This window comes from Castanea sativa, chromosome 1 (assembly GCF_040712315.1).
Source record: "Castanea sativa cultivar Marrone di Chiusa Pesio chromosome 1, ASM4071231v1".
Classification (NCBI taxonomy): Eukaryota; Viridiplantae; Streptophyta; class Magnoliopsida; order Fagales; family Fagaceae; genus Castanea; species Castanea sativa.
In genome coordinates, this window is record NC_134013.1 from 89709555 (window position 1) to 89728231 (window position 18677).

General features: G+C 37.7%; 1 long non-coding RNA gene across 2 annotated transcripts; it reads right to left on the bottom strand.

The window, feature by feature from the left end:
- Positions 1 to 5733: 5733 nt before the first annotated feature.
- On the bottom strand, positions 5734 to 11385 carry LOC142642179 (uncharacterized). Of its 2 annotated transcripts, XR_012845605.1 has the most exons (4): positions 11020 to 11385; positions 8184 to 8255; positions 7759 to 7830; positions 5734 to 6215 (listed from the first exon to the last, which is right to left on the bottom strand). It is a non-coding gene; the product is annotated as an uncharacterized LOC142642179 (long non-coding RNA). The 2 variants fall into 2 exon arrangements; XR_012845603.1 differs by lacking the exon at positions 8184 to 8255.
- Between the last annotated feature and the right edge of the window lie 7292 nt (positions 11386 to 18677).

Below are 18677 nucleotides of genomic sequence, written 5' to 3' on the forward strand. Positions count from 1 at the left end.
AGTTGTCGTATCCCTATACACATCTATGATAGAAATAATGAAGTGTGAAGGAAAATCGATAGAAAGATCCTCAAGAAGGGATAATATAAAATGAGTACAAGACTCAGTGATAGAATTGTAGTGAGAGAGGATACAAAACAAAAGTCATCACCATGTTCAAGAATCTAGGATCTTTAGCAAAAGGTCGACATGAAGTAAACTGACGTTCACCCCAATTAGCTAGGCGCTCACAGAAAGCAAAGAGCATCTCGTCTTTGGAGACAATCCGTAAACGCTCATAACCGAGGTAGTCAGGATGCTCAACCCTCGAAACACGGAGCACATCGAATACCAACTCCGGTGTGACTACTATGCACGTACCACGAACGCGAGTATGAAAAAGAGGTACTGAAGTATCAATTTCATGCATGTTGGAATGGAACTCCTAGATAAGCACAGAAGGACAAGTGACCAGGATGTCACACAATGACTCTCATTCCCGACTGTGAATGACATTGGGAAGGTCAGTGTCAACGAAGTCCGACAAAATAACTTGGCGTTTCAAATGAACACCTCGTTTAGAGAAGTTCTCCGAGAAGTCCTTTTGAGCTTTCTCATCATGGAACCGAACAGAAGAAGGAGTAGGATCAGAGGATGAAGAGGCCCTAGAACGAAGAGGGTTCTGGGACGGAGCAAACTTACGTTTCGGTGCCATTGACGCACTAATGCAAACTAGATAGAGAGAGAGAAAGGGGGAAGAAAGAAACACTTAGAAAAGTCCCAACACATTTCAAATATAACAAGTATATTGAAAGAAGAGAACGTATGCATGAAAAATGCATGAACATGTGACATGCAATATAAAAGATATCATGGGCTCAGCCCAATTCAATCCTACCAGCACACAATCAAATTGCACACATCTAAATGCATGATAAGATAGTTATAATGCTCATGGAATGCAATGTATGATATTTGAAACTCAGTGAAGCAAAAACCCATCCCAAAAATTTCACAAAAACTCAACAATTTTGAAAAACCCCAAAAACATTTTTCAAAAACTCGAAACCTAGATATGAATGCATGAAAAGATCATGAAGAAGGAGAGAAAAAGAGATCAGACCAAGTAATTTGAAGCAAGAAAGACCGAAAATCACATGGGTTGAAGGTTTTGAGAGAGAAGAGAGTGATTGGGAGATGAACAGGCACGGACAGATCGAGAAAGATCGAGAGAATGAAGATCAGATCGCGCTGAAACATATATATAGAACCTCAGTAAATCTCGACAGATAGAAGTGTCGAGAGGTATCGAGATAGGTGTCAAGGTAGGTGTCGAGAACACAGGCGTCAACAGATGAAGCTGTCGAGGAGGTGTCGAGGAACAAAACATCAGACATGAATAAGAGAAGCTCGATCGATCCACCAGCTGTCAAGAAGCTATCGAGAGGCCAGGAGATTTCTCGATCGATCCACTAGCTGTCAAGAAGCTATCGAGAGGCTAGGAGATTTCTTGATCAATCTACCAGCTGTCGAGAAGCTATTGAGATTGCGATAAGAAACAGCTTAAGATCTCAACAGATAAGCCAGGTGTCGAGAGGTGTCGAGAAGGCTTAAAACCAATTTTCCAAGAAGGGAAAAACACAAATATGAATGCAATCAAACATGCAACGTAGCCAAAGATCCAACCAACATTTTAACCTCTCAATATCATTTCTCAATCAATAAAGAGTTAAGCATTTAGATCCCAAACACACACACACACACACACACACACACACACATACACACACTAAATAAGTCTAACCAATTTTATATCTCAAAAAAAAGTTAAGACAGTTTAGTGAACATACATCAACACATGTAAACCTTGTGATAGCCAAATCACATTGTACCTGCACAGGTATCAAGAGTAGCAAAGAATATTGCGTGTTGTATGTGAAAAACATTGCAAGATTGCATAAGTGTTTCAATGTTATGACGATTTGAGATATGAGAAAATCACTTTAATTCACACACAATCATAACTATTTGATGGGGACTATCACCTTCGAGGTACATCCTATAACTCCCACATCTCCTAGAAAACACGCTTGCAATCATGTTTTAAAGTATTTTGTTCTTTTTGCCTTTTATTTTCTTTGCATATTTTTTATTTTATCAAGCAAATCATGCATGGGTATACAAGAGAGAGAAAAGAAATGCCCATTTATGTTAAATTTTTTGACATTGCACTTTTGCTATGTCGAAGTATACAAATGTCATTGACATTGCACTTTTACTATGCTAAAGCATACAGATGTCATTGTCATGATTGGCGGGTAACAGTGGTAAGATAGTTATTTATGCCTTTCTCTTAGGATTTTCTAGTCATTCCCGTCAAAAAGAGTGATACGAGTGTTAAGTACAAGAGATCACTTAATCCTTACTCATCACAAACAAAGAGCCACAAAACTCACTTGCTTAGTTGTGTATAGAGATGCTCATCTAAGTTACAAACGATACAAAGTTTAGAAAACTATGTTTCAATGGCCATTTTAAGGTTCACAAGAACCAATGTACACACACACACACACACACACTAATTTTTGTATTTTTTTGAATTTTTGAATTTTTTTTCTTTTTTTTTTAGACAAAACAAAATAACTAAAACCGTAAAACTAACAACCAAAAACATGTAAGACAAAACAAAGTAAAGCATAAAACTAAACATGTAAGAAAAAAGTGATTAAATCACTTGGAATCCTTTTCTTTCCACACCTTAGAAGAACATTTCCTTTTTGCAAACCCTTGAACTGGCGGTGAGGGGGAAGAATTGATACCGTTCAAGTTTGAAAGGAACATGAGGGTTTTGAGAAGATCTCCGAGAGGAGCAAACGAGGATAGAATCTGATTCTGGTTTCCCGACGCCATCATGTTGTTGCTATTTTGAGTGGCTAACCACTTATAGCAATTTGGTCGAGTATGACCAGCTGCTCCACAATGATGACAGAGATGCTGCTTCTTTTGTTTAGGCCTTTGAGAGTTTGTCTTTTTAGCCTTAAGGTTTTTAACTTCCTTCTTATCCTTCTTAGGGGGGTGCTCCTAAGATAGATTTACCCCTGTCTATGTTCTCACTAGCCAATTCAGTTTTAACATTAGTGTTCTCATTTTCAACATTATTGCTAGGAGGAACAAAAAAAAATAGTACTAGAAGAAGTAATATTAGAGGAGGAGAAATCATACCCTAAACCTGTTCGATCTAAAACATATTTCTGAAAACTGAGCATCTCATCGAGCTTAGCGCTTAAAGTCCTTTCTAGCTGAGCTCTAACTTGGAATATTTCTGCCTCAAGCTTTTTAGTCTTCTCAACCAAGAAGTTATTCTCAAACCTCAGTGCTCCAATAGTTTGGTTTGCTTCATCAAACTTTGTGGAAAGCTCTTCACGTTCAAGCTCCACATCACTAAGCTTCTTGGTGGTCAACCTATACAACTTTTCATGCTTTTCTGAGACCTTGTATAACTTAGCATAGGCTGTGTGAATGTCATCTTGATCATCCATCTTCTCAAACTTGGATTCCACCAATTCCTCTTCTTCATCCACATCCACATCTTCAACAATTCCCTTAGTAGGATTAACTGTGGCAGTGAAGGCATTCAAGATTCTGTCATCCTCATTGTCGGAATCATCTTCAGGCTCGGTGTCACTTAGCGTAACAGCAAGTGCCTTGCTTTTTCCAATTTTCTTGAGATATGTAAGCACCCATCAGCATACTTAGCATTCCTTCCAAAGAGAAATGATGGTTTCATTTTTGAATTGTTTCCTGGGATAACAATGAAATGTCATATTTAACCATTCAATATTAATACATTTTTCTGCAGTTACTTGGCTTCTATATTGTTGTAAGACCGGTTAGGCTGTACGAGTGCCAGCCCTATTAGTGTTAGTGTTGTTACCTCAACAACTACTTGAGAGGCCATTATATAATGGTTTCTTGTAATTGTTTATAAGTTTTTGTGTTGCTTGGCAGATTGAAATAATTACATGATTGGAAAGTAGAATTAATTGTTAAAAGGAAATGATTACTAACACACTATGACGGCGTTTGGTTTGCAGTAATGTGTTCTTAATGTAATGCACATTACGATGATGTGATATTAAAATTTTGTTTATTTTATTTTTTCGAACATTAGCATAATCTAAAATTACAAAATATATCACATTATCTTAATTTCATCACCTTCCTAAATAATTTAATATTGTATTCTTGTATTGAGATTACATTAATATAAGATTACAATAATATAATATTACGGTATAATGTAACATCACGACAAACCAAACGCCCCTTACGAAACCAATACCTATTACAATTGCTGATGAATATGGTGATTTACAACTTTTTTTTCATTTCTTTTTGAAATGCAAAATCCATGCCTTGCCTCTACAGCATTTTTCTCCACAGCATCAAATCTTTTTCTTCTCTACGGAAAGCTCCATTTTAAAAGTTGCATTGTTATCTTTCTCAACTTTAACTACTGAAGCAGTATGCAATTTTGGCAGCTGTAGGAGTGACGGCAAAGAGCCGAGAGTAAACTAATTTTTTTTCGATCTACTGTGAGAGCCAGTCTGTACTGTGAGCTCTCAGCTCTTTGCACAATTTCTTTTTTGTAAATTTTCCTTCTCATTACAGTAAAAACAATAAATTAATTAATTAACCTTACTGTGCATATGAGGAAAATAAAGAATAATATGTGCATAATGCATATATATTGTCCTACGTAGGATTGGGCTCAAAGGCCTTGCTCAAGTTCTATTTTCAGCTCACAGGCTTAGTTCTAATTCTCTTTAATGGTGAATCAATGCAAGCAGGGATTTCTAAATGAAAATCAAGTCCCGCTGGGCAATTTCTGGAGCAATAATGTTAGTACCACACACTTTCACACACACTTTGACATAACTATCTTATGTGACAGATTGTAATTGACTATTTGTCACAATCACATGGACCTATAATTTTTTTTCCATCACTCAGTCTCCCACATAGAACATTTGCAACTAGTGTGGGTAAGAGTGTGTAGTACTAGCATTATTATTTCTGAAATACCCCTTCATTCTTACGCTGCGTGGAGGGCTTGTGTGTCCAATTTGAATCCTTGGAAAATTTCTCAATAGATAAATGTAATGTTCCTATTAAAATTTCCTGAGTTGTTCCTGAGTCGTTTATCTTGCAGTTTCTCCCGAATTTGAATGTGTAGTACTAGCATTATTCTTTCTGAAAATACCCCTTCATTCTTACACTGCGTGGAGGGATTGTGTGTCCAATTTGAATCCTTGAAAAATTTCTCAATTGATAAAGGTTCTGTTCATCTAAAAATTTCTTGAGTTGTGCTTGAGTCGTGTTTATCATGCAGTTTCTCCCCAATTTGAATGTATAGTACTAGCATTATTCTTTCTGAAAATACCCCTTCATTCTTACGCTGTGTGGAGGGACCATGTGTCCAATTTGAATCCTTGGAAAATTTCTCAATTGATAAATGTTATGTTCCTCTTAAAATTTCTTGAGCTGTTCTTGAGTTGTGTTTAACGTGCAGTTTCTCCCCAGTAATGGTCCACATTCAACATTTGAAGCAAGTCCAAATTATGTATCATTAGAAGTTTCTTTAACATAATTCATAAGAAACAAATGTTACATTGAAGAGAGAGAGAGAGAGAGAGTCGATTCAAAAATAAAATTATCTACAGAGCATGAATCCATTATCTATGGAGTGATTAATACAAAAGAATCTCCAACGTTGGCGTGGCAAATTTTTGGCCTTGGCTAATTAGAGTGTAATTTTTGGCCTTGGCTAATTAGAGATAAATCTTCCACCTAAGTTTCAGGCTTACAGGAATCATCCCACTTCCCACAAATAATGGCCTTACATTAGTTAGATGAATACAAGGACTTCTCTCTAGCAAACAATTTCTGACAGTGGCTAAGTAGTTCTTAACGTGGCTGTAGGCCTAAGGCAAATAAAATGTTTTTGATCCCTTCTCTGCCAGATTTTCCAATTATACCACACTCGTAGGCCATGGTTTCATACATTTCATCCCTCCTTCCATGGTATTTCTGGGCTTATTGCATCTTTAAAAGCTTTTAGCCTTAGACATCTTGATTGCTTCTCCCATGAATTTCCGGGTTTATCACGCCTAGCTATACCTCTACAGTGTGTAACTTATATTGTGCTCTAGATGAAAGCGTTGGACTTATCAAAGCTGAAAGTGAAAAGATGAGAGGAAAGAAAATTTAGTAAATTTTCATATTGCCAAATGTAGTGGAATTGAAATCAATGTGTCTGATTTGATGGAAACAAGCTATATACTTTTACCACTAATTTGAAGTGTTCACAAGTTGTGGATCCTATCTAAAAAATGATGCAATATTTATTTTGTTCTCGGATCAACAGTCTAAATATGACATACAAAGACAAAGAACGAAAAAGAAAATTCCAAACACAATTTTGTGCTTAGGTTGACGTTTTCAGTTTTTACCCTCAAGAATTTATCAAATTTAAGTATATAGCCAAAAATATAAAAGTTTTGATCTGTAGTGGAATTGAAACCAAGGTGTCTGATTTGATGGAAACAAGCTATATACTTTTACCACTAATTTGAAGTGTTCACATGTTGTGGATCCTATCTAAAAAATGATGCAATATTTATTTTGTTCTTAAATCATCAGTTTATAAAAAACATACAGAGACAGAGAATGATAAAGAAATTGCTACACACAATTTTGCGCTTAGGTTTGACGTTTTCACTTTTTACCCTCATGAATTTATCAAATATAACCCAAAATATAAAATTTTTGATCATTAGGACGAATAAACTAATAAATGCAAAACAAATAGATACACTTAAAAATGAGAAGTAAAATAAGAAATACTAGGAATAATCAATGTTACCACCGTGCACCCTTAGCGTGATAGTCACTCCACAAGTACAAAGTTCTTGTGAGGTAGGGGGGACAAGGGTTGAGGTCCAAATCTCCAAGAGAGTTTTATATACATAAACACTTAGATTAGATTAGGGTAAAATTTCTTTGTATAAATAAATAAAAAGGGAGAGGAATAATCAATGTTCTGATTAATAGATTTATTCTATGACCTTCCATCTCAAAACCAAGCATATGATACTAAGAATGTTCATGAATAGAAATAATTAAATCAAAGACACATAATGGCTGTAACAGCAAGATAATAGTTTCATTTTTTAGTCAAAGAAGAATCATGGCAATGCCTATCACAAGACCGAATGTCCAAACTTATCAAAAGATAAAAAATATTGCACTTCAAAGTCTTTGCTATATTGCTATTACTAGACCACTGACTACAACAGAGACTTTACTGTTCCAAAAGATTGCAACTTAAAAAGGTTCAAATTAATATGCACACACTCATGATCACCCAAAAGACAAAAACAAAATAATTAAAAGCCTTGTATCTTGGGGCCACTCTCAAGGGATTCCTCCCTGTACTTGGTGTATGTGGGATGGGATGATTATATAAACCCGAGAGTTGAGATACTCAAAAATATCTGGATACCCTCGTTTGTCAAAAAAAAAAAAAAAAAAAAAAAAAGCTATTGGACCAACCCCTGCATTGATGACTATATGTTTGTAAAAACTCCATATTGTTTTACTAATGGAAATAATCACATATAAATAAAAAACAAGCAGAAAACATGTGACAGAGAATTGCTATGCAGAACTAATACATTATAGCTAACATTAATAAGAGGACTATGAAGCAGGACATACCACCCCAAGTGACATCATCTGCTGAAAGAATGTGCATTTCTACAAAGACATCTGCTTATCTTCGTCTGGTTACTGCAAAGACAAATCATACACCAGTTTTTAAAATAAATAATTCAGAATTATCACAGAAAATATTTTAAGTGAAAACTTGTGTTGACTTGCAAGTTACAGCAGGTCCACTTAAGAGTTTTTGAGAAAGAAGAAAATAGAGGGTTAAAAAAATATACAAAAGATGCATAAAACGGTCACTTTTTAAATTAGAATTTAGAAATAATATTTCAGCACCCATTAGCTTGTGTCGTATGGCATTGCAGATGCAATTTCTGAAAATGAGAACTCCGATTTCAATTAGCTTAGCCTAGAAATGAGACACAAGAGACGGGGGTGAGGAGACCAAGTGCAGACTGCAATTTCAATTAGCTTACCCATTTGAACTAGGGAGCTCCTAGTCAAACCCAAGACAGCCACTTTGAGACCAAGTGCCCAACCAATAGTTCCTAAAGTCAAAAAGAAATTCAAGTCTTTTATACCCATGTTTTGTTAAGGAGAAAGAAGATCCCTTATTGGCAGAGGAAAAAAAAAAACCAACAACAACAACAGACACATAAGTCAATAAAACCAATTTCTTTATTAAAAGGGCATGAACAATGTGCTCCTTACAAAGATCATTTCTACAACCAGAACTGTAGTAAACTTGTGTCCTTATTTGTAATGTTTCCTTTTATTTGGCCAGAGCATATATGTATCAAGTAATACTTTGGTAGATCTCCCATAAAAAGCCTCAAAACAAGGACATAAGTGAAAAGAATATGGAAAGAAAAACTAAAGAGGTAAAGAAAAACTAAGAATAGACGCAGAATGGGAACAAAATTATATGCAAGAGGGATTCAGATGCTTCATTAGCAATATCCATAACAGTCTATTGATTTGCTAAGTTTGTAACAATTAACTGGAGTAATTGATTTGCTAAGGAAAAGAATAACATACGTAAGGGGGTTGAGTGCAAAGGTTGGAATAAAGAACCACTTGATTTCTTCTAGGTTTATGATTTTGTTTGGTACTAATTGATTGGTTAATTTTGTTTGGTGATATGGATCGCATTGCATGGGATATGGAACTTATTTTTCAGTTTCTCGGAATCCGAACAGTATACTAATAAAAATCAAAACCTTTATAAATAAAATAAATAAATAAAAACACATTTTTCAGTTACTTGAAATCCAAACAGTATAATAATAAACCTAGAATATACAAGTTCCTCATATGCACAATTCTTCAGAACATTTGATCCACAAATTCCTCTTTATCTGGCATGATAATAGCTGAGTAATACCAACACAAAATTATCATCATAATGTAACTAGAACAGTCCACAAAGCTTGTGAGTTTCAACTTCTCTAATATTTTGAGTAACTTGATGAAAGGGGAGAATTGCCAACTTCTTAGCATAACCAAATTACAATAACAAAAAATATGTCAGCCTTCTCCCCAGAAATTTCTCCAATAGTATTTCCTGTTTATTAAGGCATCCAACAATAGAAATAATAAAGAACTTACACATATTAGAACTAATTACTCTTGACACAGTGGTTTTAAGCGTATTTTTACAATTGATTTTAGTACAACCACAAAGCCTACCACAAACGCATTATTATCTAGATTCTGCATAAGCATCTACAGGACTTTTAAAAATAATAATAATAATAATTTTGAAACAAGTTTTGTTATTACTATGCCATTATTCAAGTTCATCAGCCTCTAAGGGCTTACAAATAGACATTCTAGCTAGTGTAGTCCCACCAAAATTTGACAGTTCACGAATGCATACAGGGTTTTGAAACAAATGCCATTGAAAGAAAACTAAAATAAAAACTTATAGACAGACAGAACAACCACCAAAATTAGTGTGTATTTGGATGATTAATTTTTTTTTTTTTTTTGGCTTTTTTTATATAGGTATTTTTATTGGCTTATTTGCTTAAAAATTTAGCCAGGAAAACATAGAGCTGTACCAAGAAAAAGTTTATATTTAAAAAGATGTACATAAGCTGCTGGTGAAAAGAAGCTTGATTTTCTGCTAAAATAAGTGGGCCCTTAACCACATAAGCAAACTTATCATACAAAAATTTCTCAACAAACAAAATCAAGACTAAAAAAGAAAAATAAAAACCGTGATATGGCGGCAAAAAATCCGTGATATGAATATGTATAATAAGTATTCATTATTCTAGCAATCAATCTGGTTTCAAGTTCAACAGTTCAAATAGCCTAAGCAAAGCCAATTGCCAACTAAAACCACCTATTCTTACGCTGTTCAGGGATCTGCTACTCAACTTAACTCCACAAAGGCTTATTGCAGCAGGGTTCACAAGTCTGTTTCCACTTGACCACTATCTAGCCATGCACCACATCCTTAAATTTAATTTTGTCATCAATAAAATTCCCAAAAAAAAAAAATCAAATCTTAATACTTAACCAAAAAAAAAAAAATCAATAGAACCCCCAAAATCATATAGTTAGTGCTCTGCAGCACAACTACTTTTGGTTTGCTGGAACTGCACTGAACAGAGTGCATTAATAAGACTGGTGATATCCCATGCCAACAATCTTTATTTGTTTATGTTACACCCTTATACAACCCTGCCACTTTGAATCATCTCTCTGGATTTACTCTACAATTTTTCTTTAATCCACCACCCAAAAGCAAAAATGGCAGGTGTGAGAGTTTTTAAATGACAATGAGATTTGAGGAGCCAAAAATTAGGACAAAGTTTTTCTCTAAACTGGGTTCGAGGAATGTCCTGAATTTTATAGGTTCTGATAGGGTAATGAATTTATATACAACAACAACAACAACGACCAAACCTTAGTCCCAAAATTTTGAGGTCAGAAATGAATCCTCAACAGACTAGTCAGGGTCGGTCGCATGTAAATTTTTACCTCCCATCTATTCTATCCAAAATCATACTCTCTCGTACTTCCTTAATTTACATATCATTTTCTACTACTTCTAAGTAATGTAACTTAAATCAACTCAATCTATCTCACTGAAACAGACTTAATTGAATGGTCCCATGATTTTGTGCAGCATATACAACCCTTTTATGTAAATTTGTAGTTTTTACTACTGTATACGAGAATTTGCATAAGTAAATATTTAATTTTCAAGCAATTAACATCTCCAAAGCTAAATTTTAAGGAAAAATCATAGCACATTATATAATATTAACAAACCAAAATGTCTGAAAAACAAAAACTTGCCGTGAAAAAGACTGTGTTGGTCGCCGGTGAATTGATGCCGAAATTTTTGTATTTCCGTCGGAGACGCAGACGAACGATGACGCTGCCGGTGCCTCTGTGAGAGACAGTAGAGAAGGAATTGACGGGGAGGGGTTAGCAATGAATGAGGTCAAGAAAGCTAAAATCGCGGCCCGAAATCGCGGTTTTCTGTGTGACTCGAGAGAGTTTATAAGTATAGGCTGTGGAATCATCATGGTCTCAAATCTCCATTTTTTAAAGCAAATAGTGAATTTGGCACATCTCGGTGCCTTCAACAGACATTTATGCTATGGTTGAAGTTGAGGGAACGGAAGAGAAACGAAAAGAATGGAAAGAGAAAAGAAAACATTTTCCTTAGGGGTGTTTGGAAAGAGATAAGAAAACATTTTCCTTATGTGATAATTATTACTGTACTTTTTATGATTTATTTGGAAAGTCACACTTTTTGACAAAACAGTGAAAATACCCTATTTAAAGTCCCTTAAAAAATAATCCTAGAAAAAAATTATAAACACAAACTTGAAATATATACATGGGATAATCCTAAGATTAGCTATGGGGCCCTGCTAACAAAAAAGACATACTTCCTGTTTGTTTTAATAATGATCTTTTTTTTAAAATGAGTTATTTTTCAAGAAGTATTTTTTATAAATCTATCTCATTTTTTAATATTTGATAACAACTTTAAATGAGTTGAAAAATAACCTCCTAACTTTCTTTATTTAATTTACTATGAGATAGAATTGTTTTCCAAAATAATTTAATAAAAAGTAATCTCTAAAAATAAATCATATTTTTTATATTAACTAAAGATATTTTTGACTCATATTTTGTTTATGCTACAAAATATTAGAAAATAAAAAAAAATTACCCTCACACAGAATTTTCTAACCAAAACGAATGGAGCGATAATATTCTATTCTTTTTTTTTGGTTGCAGTAAAAAAAAACCTGTCTTTATAGAAGGAATAGCATGCAAAACCTGACACAACTCAAGTACTAACATTCGAACCTTTTACAAACCACCCAAAGAGGCGCAACAAAAACTAATAAACTAACCAATTTACCAAAAGTGAACCTGCCATTATGATTATATAAAACAAAACAAAACAAAAAAAACCTAAAATAAACATTAATATTGGATTTAAGGAAAACAAAAAGGGGCATATATCAGTCAACCCAAAATAATAAAGAACCGTTTGAGAAAAGAACAGTATACTTGGCCTGAAAGGTAAAAAAGGCAGAGACTAGCCGGCGGTAAGAAACGGGGACGATTCCGGCGCGGTACTCGGCGATCTTGAGGAACATGGGCATGGCGAGGTCGAAGTGGGGCCGAGGACGGTTGCACCAGCCAACATTGTCACTTGGGAGAGCATAGTTAGGAGGGCAAAAGCTGGTGGCTGTGACTATGATGGAAGGGTGATATTTTATGATGCCATATATTTAACAAACCAACAAAGATCAAAAATGAAATTCTAAATAATAATCAATAACCTTAACATGAACGCTAATTTCCTCCAAAGGTAAAAAAGCTAGCTCCACGACAACTTAGACAGTAGACAGTAGTATGTTTGTAATTAGCAGTTAACAAGCCATGGCGGTATTGAGTTGAGTCTTGAGATCGAGCTAGGGAATAGCTGAACCCATGGAGATTTGGCCGCAGCTGGTTTCACTGTCATGTGCACCGGTTAGACTCAGATAAACAAAAGTAGTCTTAATAAATAAATAAAACAAGTAGAATTTGGATAATGAGTTGGACAATTTAGATCAGCTCGTAGCAAACCAATAAAACCGATTCAATCAAACAGAGAGTTTAACACATACAGAAAGAAAAAGCTGCAAACCCTCACACACCTCAAAGCTCAAACGCTAGTTCATAACACACCATTACATTTTTATATTTTACAAACCGAGAAAAACCAAACATAGAAAGTAGATTTCCTCCTCCAAAGGTGGAAGCTTCACGACCACTTAGACAGTACGTATATGTCTGTAATTACTAATGCATCGTGGTAGTCACAGCTAGGGAAGTTGGAGTCATAGCGATTTCACCGCTGCTGGTATCACCGTCATCATCACTGGCAGCGCCATTGAAACGGAGAGTAGTTTGGCGACGGCCACCATTACCTTTACACTTGCGCAATGCAAAAAAGAGCATAGCAATGAGTATCAGAAGGTATATTATTTTCCCCCCAACGTCGAGGTACAACAGCAACTTTTCTTCCCTGTCACAAAAGAAAATTGTATCAACACCCAAAAATATAAACAAAAAAAACAGAAATAACCGTACAATATATATATAGCCATTGTTACCCGTTGAGAGGAAAAGGAGGGAAGTAGGGAAATGGCTTTGGCATGGTAGAACCTCCCATTGAACTGAATCTGAGACAAGCCCGAATTAAGCTATTCTTTATGGACACAATGGTAATGGAAAATATGACTTATATGGTTATAACATGGGATAATGCGCACACATATATAGAGAGAGAGACGGGTAATAGTGAGGGTCGCTAGGATATGGGATAATTCATAATTGAGACAAGAAGCAGTACACATTTGTTTGTGGGACCCGTTTTAGTTGAACATCAAGACAAGCTAGCTGGAGAGAAGGAGAAGCCCAGGAACGTATATATCGTTTGTGGGGCCCATTTAATTTCGATAAGAAGTGGCGACGTATATGATTCATGAAATCCATTGGCGCATTCTCATTGAAAAAGTAGATTGTTTTACCCTTTTTTTCTTTTTTCTTTTTCTTTTTTTTTTTTGGGTGCAAAGGGAAGTTGTATTTATTCAGATAGATAGCTTAGGAAAGTACATAATTGTTATAGAGCACTTTTTAAGAGTGTCTATTTGATAAACATCCGTGAGATACTTATCAGGGAAAATATTAATTTTGTCCCTAAATTTTAACAAATTTTTTTTTTTCATCTTTAAATTTTAAAAAGTTTTTTTTTTTATCTTTGTGAGGAGTAAAGATACCTTGATAGGAATATGGGCCGATGGGTCATGCTAAAGAAGGCCGACCTGTTTTTGAGTTTAGGGCTTGTTAGTACTTCGGGTCGGCCCATACGCCGAGGATCCGAGGATCCAGCCGAGGATCCGAGGATCCAGCCGAGGATGTTTTTTCCCTCGGACTGACACCAGAGAACCCGGGATTTCATAGTAAGGATTAGGGGATGACACAGTTAAGGCCAATGGTAAAAAGGGGTGAACCCTAGAACGCCCCAGAAGCACCGGTGTTGAAGAAATGTCAAAGATAAAGGCTGCTACCTCCACATTAAAGACTCTGCATCTACCACCCTGGCCGCATTAATGGGGAAGTGACACCTGAACAGTGGAAGAGAAACTTCTGGTTACTATTCAAAGGCACTGAGAAAAGAAATATCTAGTCTAAGGGGGGAGGTGAGGCAACACGTGTACAAAGCATTCAAAAGAGTAGTATTTAAAGAGCAATTTAAGACAGAAAGAGGGGAGGGACTTTTTGTAACCTAAATAGAAAAAAGACAAAGAGAAGGATATAATAGAAGAACAGCTCTCGGCTTACGTCCGAGGAGGCTTATTTACATTACTCCTTGTTATTTCCAAGTACTGGCAATCTTTGGTTTGTCATTTAATCCCCACCCATTTCTAACCTAGGTTTCAAGCCCACACTCTACAAATTCGTATTGTTTAAGGCTCATTGGGCCTGAGCCCATAACTGTTCTTGGGTCCAGGTGCAATTGTGCACTTACAATTGGCGCCGTCTGTGGGAATCTAGTCTAGAAGAGGTAGGGATATTATGGCAGGCTTAGGCTCTCACCATGCAGAGTCACAAGGATCACAACCGGAAGATCATTTCGAACGTCTTGAACAACGTAGGGATCGTGAGGGAAGCGTCCATATAGAATACCCAGGGGCTAGTCATACTCATGGAGGGGGTAGCACTACCCACGATGAGGGTTCTAAATCCATGCAGAAGGAAATCAATCGTTTGAAGAGGAAGTTACGCCGTGCTAAACGTAAGGTTTCCCCGTCCTCGTCCAGTTCTTCCTCAGAGAAGGATAAGGGAGTTGGGTACAGTTCAAGGTCATGTTCCCCCACCAGCGCAACATCCTCCGGTGAGGAGGACCACCAGCCAACCCGCAGACATAAGAAGCTTCGTTCTAGGGGCTTAGGCAACGATACCATGAGTAGGGCGTTGCACCAACTCTCTAAATCTCCGTTTTCACGGAGGATTGAGAGGGGGAGGCTTCCCAGGAGGTTCACCCAGTCTACCTTTACCATCTATAATGGCCGGACTGATCCGGTGGAGCATGTGAGTCACTTCAACCAAAGGATGGCAGTGCATTCTCACAACGAGACTTTGATGTGTAAAGTCTTCCCCTCCAGCTTGGGACCTGTGGCTATGAGATGGTTTAACGGTCTCAAATCGGGATCTGTAGGGTCATTTGGGGAGCTAACTAGGGCATTTGCTTCGCGGTTCATTACGTGTAGCAGAGTCCCTCGGCCATTGGACTCGTTGCTATCCATGGTCATGAAGGAAGGGGAGACGCTGAAAGCATACTCCGACAAATACTGGGAGATGTTTAATGAAATAGACGGCGACTTTGATGAGGTGGCGCTTAATACCTTTAAGGTGGGCCTCCCTACTGATCACGACCTGAGAAAGTCTTTAACGAAAAAGCCCGTCCGCAGCGTACGCCGTCTTATGGATCGTATTGATGAATATAAAAGGGTAGAGGAAGACCAGCAGCAGGGGAAAGGAAAGGAGAAGGTTATCCCGCAGGAGAGAAGGGATTTCAGGTCGGACAGATATCACAACAACAAGCCGAGGAGGGATTACTTCGGACAATCCGGCTCGGCAGCACCCCAGGCTGTAAATACTGTGTTCCGAGAACCAGTGCATCAGTTATTAGAAAAAGTTCGTAAGGAGCCTTTCTTCAGATGGCCCGGCAAAATGGCAGGTGACCCTGCGAGAAGAAATCAAAACCTTTTCTGTCAGTACCATCAGGATGTGGGCCACACTACCGAGAACTGTCGGACCCTGTGGAGCCATCTAGAACAGCTCGTCAGTGAGGGAAAGTTAAAGCAGCACTTGTGTCAGCCCACTGGGCAGGTCAGTCAAGTTGGTTCAAACAACCAGAGGAACAGTTCATCTCAGCCAGCATTGGGAACGATTAATGTTATCTTCGCTGCACCTGGTAGGACCGGCTCAGGTCCCACTAGGGTTATGGCGGTTTCCCATCCGCAGGCCGAGGATGTGGGTAGCAGGCCGAAGAGATTAAAGAGCACTTTACCTGTCTTGGATTTCTCCGAGGAGGATAAAGTAGGGACTATCCAGCCCCATGACGATGCTCTTGTGGTTACCCTCAGGATAGGGAATTATGATGTGAGAAGGGTGATGATAGATCAGGGCAGCGGTGCAGATATCATGTACCCTGATCTATTTAAGGGGTTAAGGTTGGAGTTGGAAGATTTAACTCCTTATGACTCACCTCTTATCAGCTTTGAAGGGCGAGCCGTTGTGCCGAAGGGACAGATCCGTTTACCCGTTCAATCCGGCACAGAAACGGTTGAAGTAGATTTCATTGTGGTTGACGCGTACTCTCCATATACGGCCATCCTCGCCAGGCCATGGCTGCACGCTTTGGGAGCTGTCTCCTCCACCCTACATGTTAAAGTGAAATTCCCCTCGGGAGATCATGTTGAGGAAATCCTCGGTAGCCAGGTAGTGGCTAGGCAATGTATATCAGCTGCGGTGCTTCGTCAGTCAGAAATTGAGTCATCAACCTTGCCCATCCGGGAGTCATAGCAATTAACAGCTCCGGAGGCACCTGGAGCGATGACAGAAGATGAAGCTGTTTGTGAGGAGTTGGAGAAGTTTGTAATAACAGATGATCCAGAGAGGTTCTTCCAAGTTGGCATACGATTGCCACACCAAGAGAAGATGGAGTTGTTGACATTTCTGAAGGATAATTTAGATGTCTTTGCGTGGGACCCCTATGAGGCTCCGGGCGTAGATCCGAACTTTATTTGTCATCATTTAAACGTCAATCCGGCCATTGTTCCGAGGAGGCAGCCACCTCGGCGATCTTCCCGAGAACATTCTGAGGCTGTGAAGGAAGAGGTTCTTAAACTCAAAAGGGCGGGGGCTATCAAAGAAGTTTTTTACCCTGAATGGTTGGCTCATACTGTTGTTGTTAAAAAGAAGAACGGCAAGTGGAGAGTATGTGTGGACTTTACTGATTTGAATAAGGCCTGTCCTAAAGATTCGTTCCCAATGCCACGGATTGATCAACTGGTAGATGCTACTGTCGGACATCCTCGGATGAGTTTCTTGGACGCCTTCCAGGGTTACCACCAAATTCCCTTGGCGTTAGAAGATCAAGAGAAGACTGCTTTCATTACTCCAACCGGGAATTATCATTATAAGGTCATGCCATTTGGGTTAAAAAATGCTGGGGCTACTTACCAAAGAATGATGACCCGAATGTTTGAACAGCAAATGGGGAAAACCATAGAAGTATACGTGGATGATATGGTGGTGAAGAGTAAGACAGTACCTTCGCACATGACAGATTTGGCCGACACCTTCCAGATGCTAAGGAAGTATAAGTTGCGCCTTAACGCCTCCAAGTGTTCTTTTGGCGTGGGATCTGGAAAGTTCTTGGGATATATGATCACTCATAGGGGCATAGAGGTAAACCCAAAGCAGGTTAAGGCTATTCAGAATTTGCAGCCGCCTCGGAACCCAAAAGAGATTCAGAAATTGACCGGAATGATTGCTGCGTTGAATAGATTTATTTCTCGGTCAGCTGACCGGTGCCGTCCTTTCTTTCAGTTGTTGAACAAGTGGAAAGGGTTTCAATGGACCGAGGACTGCGAGTTAGCCTTCCAACAGCTTAAGCAATATCTTTCTCGGCCACCCATTTTATCTCGCCCTGAGGTGGACGAGGTTTTATTCGCTTATCTGGCCGTGGCTATTCACGCGGTGAGCCTAGTCCTTATAAGGAATGAAAATGGAGTACAGAGACAGATCTACTACGTTAGTAAGTCCTTGAATGAGGCCGAGGTGCGCTATCTGCCCTTGGAAAAAGCACTTCTTGCTGTAGTCCACGCCACTCGCAAACTTCCTCATTATTTCCAATCTCATACTGTGGTTGTTTTGACCCAGTTGCCTCTCAAGGTGATCAAATATTAATTGTCACGTCATCAATCAATTGATTAAATTCAAGTTTTTGTAATTTAAAATAATGCATAAAAGATAAGTTTATAGATCAAATGGTAAATTACATCCGATTGGCATGAAAATTGACATGCATGTTAAGAACATATAAAGCATATAATCCAACAGTTGGATTTTCAAAATATGAATTCAATAATAAGTTATTGGGTGGTGTAATATTTTTTAGAATTACGTCAGGTGTAACTTGAACCCAAACCTATATTTCTTAATTCGATGTGAATTTTGACAAATCTGTCGTTAGATTACATCATCTTTGTATATTTTTCATGCTTACAAAATTTCAAGGTGATCAAAGATCAATAGTCATGTCATCATTCAATTGTCTAGATTCAAGTTTTAGTAGTTTAAAATAATGTATAAAAGATGAGTTTATAGAGCAAATGGTAAATTACATCCGATTGGCATGACAATTGGCA